We start from the raw sequence: 7,288 nt of genomic DNA, 5'->3' as shown, positions 1-7,288 counted from the left end.
TGTTTTAGTGCAGTTTATTCTGTCCCCACTAAATTGGGTGGAAATGCTAGTTAGATGTTTGACCTTAAGCATGTCAGGAATTTAGTCATTTAGGGATTGTAAAATAGTCCCTGATTATTTTGATAGCTTTTGATTTTGAAATGACTAGGTTCAAACCACATTGTATGTTGTTAACAAGTCCATGAAAGGCTGTTCCTCTCCACCTCTGAAATGTTTCATTCTGCACAGATCCATCACTAACATATGAACAAAAGTACATACAAAATAAGGAAAATTATAAGCCTTACAGTTTTTTTACTCTCTCGTCTATCATGTCCAACTGTCCTAGTTTGCCTCCTAGTTATCTGCCTCCATTCTGCCTCCTCGTTATCTTTTCCTTTAATATCTCCTACCTTCCTATCTTCTACCTAACTGTTTTAGTTCAGGCCCTCTTTCCTACCTAGATTAGCACGGCTCTTAATTGGTTTCCCCTCTCTAGTCCCTCTATTCTATCTTCCACAGCACCTGAAGCTGTCTCTTCTAAAAGAGGAATGAGCTCATGTCTCTTTCCTACTGGTTTTCCATTGACTTTAGTATAAAGTCCAAACTCCTTCATAGACCATATAATGATTTACCTTCTGCCTATGTCTCTAGTCTCCTTTTTCACTGTATCTACCTTTCTTCATATATTGAGCTCAACATACCTATTTGCAATTCCCCTGATGTGCCATGAGGTCTATTATCTCCATGCCTTTGCATAAAGTTGATTCTTCTCTCCTTGTCTATTTGCCCATTAACATTTGTCCATAGGGCTGAGTTTGGTGCCCTTCTCCCATCCCAGCAATTCTCAATTTTAACTATTGTATTAGAATCTCCTTGGGAGCTTTTAAAAATACCAATTCACTTGGAGAGGGGCCAAGATGGTGGAACAGCATGGAAGTTTTTTTGTGTCTTACATTCATGAAATACAGCCAGATCAACACTAAACCATCCTGTACACGTAGAAAACTGATTTGAGGATTAACACAACAATCTGCACAACCTGAACCACAGAATTCCACAGGTATGCAGCCCGCAGGGGTGAACTTGGGGAGAGAGAAGCCGCCGAGGTCAGGGAGCTGTTTTTGCTTGTGGAGAGAGGACAGGGGTGGAAGGGGGGTTTGGGAAAAGCACCCCCCCAAAAAAAACACCTGGAGAGAAAGTGGAAAAGTGGAAACAGCTGCAGGGACTGAACTAAAAAGGGAGAAAGGAAAAAGGAGAGGGTTTAAATTCCATTAAGACTCTATAAACAGGGGGAGTGTAGAGTCTAAAATGCCACAGCTCAATACCTGGTGATGCCCTGGTGAGAAGGGCGAATCCCCAGGAGCAGAGTGAAGTTGAGGGTCTTTGGGCCACACAGGGAGAGGCAGTTCCCCTGCTGGGAGGACATCTGGTAGAGGCTGTGTGGCTCCCCCAAAGGCCCCAGTGGCCCCGGGAGAAAAACCACATTCACGCGTGCTGGAACAAGGTCGTTGGGAGTGAAGCCTGGTGCCAGCTGTGTGGTGTGATTTTCCATAATCTCTGAAACACGGCTGCCACATGATCGTGTGAACTTTTTCTGGGGTAGGCTAGCACTCAGCTGCAGTCTCTGGGTATCAGCAGCAGCATGGTCCCTTGAATGTTCCTGGGAGCAGCCGGCACCCAGTCATTGCTGGGTGAGACCCTCCCACAGAGGAGCAGAACGGGTCAAAGCTGCAGTCCCTCAGAAGTAAGGGGTTGGGAAACACAGCTGCATCTGAGATAAAACTCAGGAGGGAGGTGCTACCTGGGGCTTGGTCACAGACAGCGTAAAAGTGGGGAGTGGATGGAAGCCGAGGACAAAGGACGGTGCGCGATTGCTGGTCGGGGAGAGCACACAGTTCAATACTAGAGACTGGGTAGCTGGGTGATGCCATTTTCACTGTTCCCCTGCATGCGCATAGGCACCTACGAGCACCGCAACACTCCACCCCAGTAGGCTAGCAACGCCATCTAGTGGAGAATGGAGATGTTACACTAAGCCCTGCCCAACTGGGCCAACCTCACTCTTCAGGAACACAAATCCGCTTGTTTAGCTTAAGGACTATAAAGCTCTTCATAGTTTGACTTCTAGGGGAAAATGAAGTAATTTCAATCATATTTCAGTGTGTTCATTGGTCCATCTGTTCAATTTTCTTTTTTTTTCTCTTTTTTTGTTTCTTTTCTTTTTCTTGAATACAGAAAGAGTAAAAATTTATTTTTATTTTCAATTTTTATTAAAAATATTTTTCTTTGTTTTTTTACACTAAAAGGTTTACATTTTTGTGAATTTTTCAAATTCTATTTTGCTTCCATAATTTTAGTTTTAAAAGATTGTTTATTTAATTTATTTTTTAATTTACATCCAAGTTGGTTACCATATAGTGCAACAATGATTTCAGGATTAGATTCCTTAATGCCCCTTACCCATTTAGCCCATCCGCCCTCCAACAACCCTTCCAGTAACCCTCTGTTTGTTCTCCATATTTAAGAGTCTCTTATGTTAGGTCCCCCTCCCTGTTTTCATATTATTTATGTTTTCCTTCCCTTATGTTCATCTGTTTTGTATCTTAAAGTCCTCATATGAGTGAAGTCATATGATATTTGTGTTTCTCTGACTAATTTCGCTTAGCATAATATGACTAGTTCCATCCACATAGTTGTAAAAGATTTCAAGATGGAAAGATTTCATTCCTTTTGTCCATCATTTCGTTTTATTCTATTTCATTGTATTCATTTTTTTTTCAAATTTTCAAACGTTTTCCTTCCCCCTGCTTTTTTCGCCTTTTTTTTTTTTTTTTTTGGTTTTCAACAACAAGACCAAACACACCTACAATCTAGCATCATTTATTTGATTTGTGTGTGTGTGTGTGTGTGTTTAATTTTTTAATTTTAAGTTTTGTTACCGTATTAATTCCTTTTCTTCCTTCAAGATGACAAAATGAAGGAATTCACCCCAAAAGAAAGAGCAGGAAGAAATGACAGCCAGGGACTTAATCAACACAGATACCAGCAAGATGTCTGAATGAGAATTTAGAAACACAATAATAAGAATACTAGCTGGGGTTGAAAATAGATTAGAATCCCTTTCTGCAGAGATAAAAGAAGTAAAAGCTAGTCAGGATGAAATAAGAAATGCTACAACTGAACTGCAATGTCGAAAGGATGCCATGGCAGATGTTAAGGATGGATAAGGCAGAACAGCAAATCAGCAATATAGAGGACAAACTTGTGAAGAATAATGAAGCAGAAAAAAAGAGGGAGACTAAGCCAAAAGAGCACGATTGAAGAATTAGAGAAATCAGTGACTCACTAAAAAGGAAGAACATCAGAATCATAGGAGTCCCAGAAGATGAAGAGAAAGAAAAAAAGGTAGAAGTGTTATGTGAGCAAATCATAGCAGAAAACTTTCCTAACCTGGGGAAAGACACAGACATCAAAATCCAGGAAGCACAGAGGACTCCCACAAGATTCAAAAAACTGACCATCAACAAAGCATATGATAGTCATATTCATAAAATACTCAGACAAGGAAAGAATCATGAAAGCAGCAAGGGAGAAAGAGTCCTTAACCTACAAGGGAAGACAGATCAGGTTTGCAGCAGACCTATGCACAGAAACTTTGCAGGCCAGAAGGGAGTGGCAGGATATATTTAATGTGCTGAAGTGGAAAAATATGCAGCCAAGAATACTTTATCCAGCAAGGCTGTCATTCAAAATAGAAGGAGAGATAAAGAGTTTCCCCCAGACAAACAAAAACTAAAGGTGTTCCTGACAACTAAACCAGTCCTGCAAGAAATTTTAAGGGGAACTCTCTCTGAGGGTAGAAAAAAATGAAGAAAAAAAGAAAAAAGGCCAAAAGCAACAAAGACTAGAAAGGGCCAGGGAACACCACCAGAAACTCTAACTCTACAAGCAACATAATGGCAATAAATTTATATTTTTCAGTACTCACTCTAAACGTCAGTGGACTCAATGCTCCAATCAAAAGACATAGGGTAACAGAATAGATAAGAACAAGATTAATCTATATGCTGTTTACAAGAGACCCACTATAGACCTAAAGGCACCTTCAGATTTAAAGTAAGGGGATGGAGAACCATTTATCATACTAATGGTTGACAAAAGAAAGCTGGGGTAGCCATACTTATACCAGACAATGTAGACTTTAAAATAAAGACTGTATCAAGAGATGAAAAATGGTATTATATCATAAAGGGTCTTTCCACCAAGAAGACTTAACAATTGTAAACATTTATGTGTCAAATGTAAAAGCACCCAAATATATAAATCAATTAATTACAAACATAAGGAAACTCATTGATAATAATACCTTAATAGTAGGGGACTTCAACATCCCACTTACAACAATGAATAGATCATCGAAACAGAAAATCAACAAGGAAACAATGGCTTTGAATGACACACTGGACCGGATGGACTTAACAGATATATTCAGAACATTTCAACCTAAAGCAGCAGAATACACATTCTTCTCCAGCGCACATGGCATGTTTCTAGAACAGATCACATACTGGGACACAAAAAAGCCCTCAACATGTACAAAAAGATCGAGATCATACCATGCATATTTTCAGACCACAACACTATGAAACTCGAAATCAACCACAAGAAAAAATGTGGGAAGATAACAAATACCTGGAGACTAAAGAACATCTTACCAAAGAGTGAATGGGCTAACCAAGAAGTTAAAGAGGAAATTGAAAAGTACATGGAAGCCAATGAAAATGATAACAATACAACCCAAAACCTCTGGGATGCAGCAAAGGCTATCACAAGAGGGAAGTATATAGCAATCCAGGCCTTCCTAAAGAAAGAAGAAAGGTCTCAGATACACAACATAATCTTATACCTAAAAGAGCTGGAAAAAGAACAGCAAATAAAACCCAAAACCAGCAGAAGACTGGAAATAATAAGGATTAGAGTAGAAATCAATGCTATCAAAACCAAAAAAAAAAAACAAAAAAACAAAAAAAACCACCAAAAACCAACCCCAAACAAACAAACAAACAAGAACAACAACAAAAGAACAGATCAATGAAACCAGAAGCTGGTTCTTTGAAAGAATTAACAAAATTGATAAACCACTAGCCAGTTTGATCAAAAAGGAAAAAGGAAAGAACCCAAATAAATAAAATCAAGAATGAAAGAGGAGAGATCACAACCAACACAGCAGAAATACAAACAATAATAAGAGAATATTATGAGCAATTATACGCCAATAAAATGGGCAATATGGAAGAAATAGACAAATTCCTAGAAACATATACACTACCAAAACTGAAATAGGAAGACATACAATTTTGAACAGACCCATAACCAGTAAAGAACTCAAATTAGTAGTCAAAAATCTCCCAAAAAAACAAGAGTCCAGGGCCAGATGACTTTCCAGGGGAATTCTACCAAACATTTAAAGAAGAGTTAACACCTATTCTCTTGAAGTTGTTACAAAAAATAGAAATGGAAAGAAAACTTCCAAACTCTTTCTCTGAAGCCAGCATTACCTTGATTCCAAAACCAGACAAAGACCCCACTAAAAAAGGAGAACTATAGACCAATTTCCCTGATGAACATGGATGCGAAAATCCTCAACAATATATTAGCCAAACGGATCCAACAATACATTTAAAATAAATTATTCACCACGACCAAGTGGGATTTATACCTGGGATGCAGGGCTGGTTCGATATACACAAAAGAATCAATGTGATTCATCACATCAATAAAAGAAAGGACAAGAACCATATGATCCTCTCAATAGATGCAGAGAAAGCATTTGACAAAATACAGCATCCTTTCTTGATAAAAACCCTCAAGAAAGTAAGGACAGAAGGATCATACCTTGAGATCATAAAAGCCATATATGAAAGACCCAATGCTAATACCCTCAATGGGGAAAAATTGAGAGCTTTCCCCCTAAGGTCAGGAACAAGACAGGGATGTCCACTCTCACCACTGTTATTTGACATAGTATTGGAAGTAGCCTCAGCAATCAGACAACACAAAGAAATAAAAGGCATCCAAATAGGCAAGGAGGTCAAACTTTCACTTGTTACAGATGACATGATACTCTATATGGAAAACCCAAAAGATTCCACCAAAAAACTGCTAGAACTGATCCATGAATTCAGCAAAGTTGCAGGATATAAAATCAATGCACAGAAATTGGTTGCATTCCTATACACCAACAATGAAGCAACAGAAAGAGAAATCAAGGAATCGATCTCATTTACAATTGCACCAAAAACCATAAAATACCCAGGAATAAATCTAACCAAAGAGGTGAAAAATCTATACACTGAAAACTATAGAAAGCTTATGAAAGAAATTGAAGAAGACACAAAGAAATGAAAAAAGATTCCATGCTCCTGTATAGGAAGAACAAATATTGTTAAAATGTCAATAGTACCCAAAGCAATCTACATATTCAATGTAATACCTATCAAATAACACCATCATTCTCTACAGAACTAGAACAAATAATCCTAAAATTTGTATGGAACCAGAAAAGACCTTGAATAGCCAGCGCAATCTTGAAAAAGAAAACCAAAGCTGGAAGCATCATAATCCCACACTTCAAGCTGTATTACAAAGCTGTAATCATTAAGAGAGTATGGTACTGGCACAGGAACAGACAAATCAATGGAACAGAATAGAGAACTCAGAAATGGACCCACAAACATATGGCCAACTAATCTTTGACAAAGCAGGAAAGAATGTCCAATGGATTAAAGACAGTCTCTTCAGCAAGTGGTGCTGGGAATACTGGACAGCGACATGCAGAAGAATGAACCTGGACTACTTTCTTATATATATATATATATATATATATATATATACACACACACAAATATATGTATATATATACACACACACACACACACACACACATACACAATGGAGTATTACTCGGCAATCAAAAAGAAAGAAATCTTGCCATTTGCAACTACATGGATGGAACTAGAGTATTATGCTAAGCGAAATTAGTCAGAGAAAGACAAATATCCTATGACTTCACTCATATGAGGATTTTAAGACAAAGAACAGATGAACTCAAGGGAAGGGAAGCAAAAATAATATAAAAATAGGGAGGGGGACAAAACAAGAGACTCTTAAATATGGAGAACACACAGAGTGCTATTGGAGGGATTATGGGAGGAGGGGATAGGCTAAGTGGATAAGGGGCATTAAGGAATCTACTCCTGAATCATTGTTGCACTATATGCCAACTAACTTGGATGTAAATTTAAAA

Source organism: Panthera uncia (assembly GCF_023721935.1).
Source record: "Panthera uncia isolate 11264 chromosome B3 unlocalized genomic scaffold, Puncia_PCG_1.0 HiC_scaffold_1, whole genome shotgun sequence".
NCBI lineage: Eukaryota > Metazoa > Chordata > Mammalia > Carnivora > Felidae > Panthera > Panthera uncia.
This window is presented reverse-complemented; position numbering follows the sequence as displayed.